Genomic DNA, 4,054 nt, shown 5'->3' on the forward strand with positions numbered 1-4,054 from the left:
ATTTATTAGCAAGCGCACCTTTCCCAAAATACACACACACAAACAAATATCATGTTAAAACTGCATGACATTTGGGAACTCTTAAAATACCAAGTGTGCAATCAAATGATTTAATGAGTGGGGGGAGATAATGATTCTTTTGCTGGGAACAAATAAAAGCATATAAATCCTTGCTAATACAACAACAGTATCTTAATTTTTTCTACATTATTATCCCAAGTACTTTCACTTCTTCAGTATCTGCCTCCTTAAGATTTACATTAATTAGAAACATTTTCTAACTAACAATCACAACAAGGTTGAAGGTAGATATATTTTCTGGCTTGCAGCTTAAAAGATAAATATTATTAATAATTATTAGTCATTTAGACAACTGTGGTATAACATGCACACACTGGTCAAGGAGTAAGAAGTTTGAGATTCAGACTCTGGGCAATTATAGCAATTGCTGGATCATCCAGAGTTTTTCCCATATGGACTATATTTTAAGGTTTTGTTTACTCACATTTACTAATTCAATTATCTCTTTACTGACAATTCAAGTATCTCCCATTCTTGCCTCTCTACAGAGCTTTAGTTCATTACGGAGTTGAAATAAAAGCCTAAAACCCATCCAAAATAAATCTTTTTTTGAGCATTAGTGGAAACACTCTCCTAGACACTGAGGCTAAAAGAAAGATACTAGATATTATCCCAGAACTTGGAGACATAAGTCACATCTTATTTAGCCTTTCTCTAAATGGTTTCTTTCCTTGTTAAACTAGTATATATTTCACAATCAATACTGTCACACTCTTAGGTGTTCCCAAAAAATGTGTGATACAGAGGCCCAGCCCTCAGGAAGTTCATACTCTAGCTATCCCATTATTTCTTCTTCCACTATATTTCTGTAATTCTTGCTCTTATCTCAGTACTGGAGTCAGTGTCTTTTTCTTGAACTTTGCCCAGTGTCAATTACCCATCAAATTAAATTCTTGAAAACAAAGCTTCCAACATATCACTAACTCTAAAGGCTTCCAACTGCATAAAGTTTGTCATTGAAGGATCTCCAAAACATGCTTCTCAGCAAACCTTGTGTTATTCCATTACCATATTTTTGCCAACATTGTTCCTTTTACCAGGCACTTCCCATTGTTTTTAGTTCATCAGTATTTAATGACCAAGTTAGGCTACAACTGCTCTTTGAAGACTTCTCAGACATTCAAAATGATATCATTAATAATAAATAAAAACAGCAATAATAATAATATCTAATAGTTGGATACTAGGTCTATGTTCCAGTTATGTAGCATGGTAATCATCTTACATGCATTATCTCAGTCTCTGCATTAATTTTCTATTGCTGTTGTAATAAATTAATACAAATTTACTGGCTTAAAACACAAATTGGTTCTGAAGGTTAAAAGTCTAATAAATTCCGAATCTGGCTCCCCATTTCCTTTTTTAAGGATCCTTGTGATTACAGTGGACCACCCAGATAATTCAGAATAATCACTTAATCTCAAGGTCTTTAACTTAATCACATCTGCAAATTCTCTTTTAAAGGCAACTTTATGTTGTAAGATAACATACATATTATCTCCCATAATAAGCTCTTATTTTTTTCACAAGAAAATCTTTCTGGGTGAGATGAGGACTGTATATCATATGGGCAACTAATGTATTTTCCTCCATGGGAAGTAACAGAGAACTGAGAGAGTGTGGAGCCATTATATCACCTCAGATGTTGTAGAGTCAGTGGGAGTGGGTGGATATAGGAAACTAGTGGTTAAAAACATGATCTCTGTATTCAGAAAGTCTGGACTGGACTAACCTAACACCTCTATTCGCATTATGTGACCTTGAGAAGTTGCCTTTAAAAACTTTGTGCCTTACAAGGTCAGGAGATCGAGACCATCCTGGCTAACATGGTGAAACCCCGTCTCTACTAAAAATACAAAAAACTAGCCAGGCGAGGTGGCGGGCGCCTGTAGTCCCAGCTACTTGGGAGGCTGAGGCAGGAGAATGGCGTGAACCCGGGAGGCGGAGCTTGCAGTGAGCTGAGATCCGGCCACCGCATTCCAGCCTGGGTGACAGACCGAGACTCCGTCTCAAAAAAAAAACAAAAACAAAAACAAAAACAAAAAACTTTGTGCTTTAATTTCCTCTTCTTCAAAACAAGGACAATAATGATCCCTATCTCATGGGGCCACTTTGAGGATTAAATGAGTTAATCTATGTAAGTACTTCCAAAAGCTATTGGGATGTACAAGTGTTCAAGAAATGTCAGCACTTACTGTTATTATTATCATTACTAGACAAAACTGTGGAGATACCTATGCTATCACTATCAGTCAGAAAGTGGGCATCATGACTGTGGTGAATTGAAGTGCAGAGCAGAATATGGATGAGAGATTGCTATTAATAAGAAAAAGCAAAAGACATTTTTAATACCTTGCAAAAAAAGATTAGAAATAATATCCATAAAATATGTTTTTAGAATGTTTCTATGTGGTGAATGATACAGAGCATTTGGTCCGGAGCCTGTAAAAATAAACTTCTCTGATGATGTTTATTTGTCTTCAAAGCTACTAGGATTTATTTTTGTATTTCTTTTTGTCATAGGTTGGGCTTCCTCGAAATTGATCCTGAGATTAGGATTCTTGTTCAAGTGATGTCTTACAGAAAGGGAAGCGGTAGGAGCAGAACAGGTCAGAGAGGTGCTTTCAGAAGCTAGTTTCATCCTGAGACCACGGTAGGGTACTCTGAGTGAAAATTAGACAAATAAGTTAGTTCCATGTTGGGGAAAGGACCCAGCCAGTCAGCACAAGTCTGGGTGAGAAATAGCCTTCTAGGTGAGACAGCTTCCGTTTTGCAAGTCTTGGGAGAAGGGGGTGGTTGTGAGTTGATAACAGCTGATGCACATAGCGACTGGTACATGGGTGCACTAGGCAGTTAAAGGGATCTGAGAAGGACACCAGTACCATCCACTGTATGTATTTGAGTTCTTCTCTGTGTATTAGGGTCTTCTTCTTCAGATTGCCCTCTTTCTCTCTAGACTGTACACATGAACCCAAAGAAGAAAAAGCCTTCTGCTGCTATACTAGGCTTCTTCTGCTATGTATTAAGGTCATACTTATACATAATACTATGTAATCTGATGTTCTCTCTGGTTCCACTAATCTGAAGGATACAAAAAGGAAACAATGGCATCGACAACAAAAAAATACACCCTTGCTCAACTCCACCAGCAGAGTGTCTATAAAACTTATTCCCAACCCCTCCTTCCTGGGTTTAGGGTACCTCATGCTGAGGAAGCATAACCTTTCCCTTTTCTTCTTCTACCTTGATGTGCCCAACATTTCTTCCTATACTATTTCTGTTTTCCTATTGGCAGCCATTACTCAGGTCATTTCTACCACTTCTTTCTGATCTTAGTGTGGCTGTTACTATACTTACCTGTTTCTCTTAACAGACATTATGCCAAACTGGGTGGAAATGTCTCCTTCTGCACATACATTCTATAAAACATTGTATTCATATAATTGTCATGATGAAATGCTGCCCTGTGTCATCAGTCTCCCTGAAAGACTGTATGAGTGTGGGCAGCTAATATTTATTGAGCTCTTACTAAGTGCAACGCATGGACTTACCACTTTTAAAGATAATCTCATTTATTTCTCACAAGAACCCAACAAGATAAGCACTCTCATTATATTCATTGTCTAGCTGAGGAAATGAAAAGATCATAGAGAGAAAGAGGCAGAGATAATTAATTAAGGCAAAATAGCTTGGAAGTATAAAACCTGAGATTAAAACTTTAGGATTGTCTGTCTCAGAATCCATACCTTAAAAGAATCTAAAAAATATACACTGCCTCTTTGTTTTTCTTTTTTTTCTTTTTCTTTCTTTTTCTTTCTTTTTTTTCTTTCTTTTTTTTTTTTTTTTCATTACAGGCTTTTCCTCCTCTGTGCTTATGCATAAATTGTAGAGGGAAGAGAGCAATCTGAATGGAATAATTGTACTCCAAACACAGCATCCCATCTAAAAGACTGTCATTGGACCAACTCCATTC

Source organism: Macaca mulatta, chromosome 3 (assembly GCF_049350105.2).
Source record: "Macaca mulatta isolate MMU2019108-1 chromosome 3, T2T-MMU8v2.0, whole genome shotgun sequence".
In the NCBI taxonomy this organism is placed as follows: domain Eukaryota; kingdom Metazoa; phylum Chordata; class Mammalia; order Primates; family Cercopithecidae; genus Macaca; species Macaca mulatta.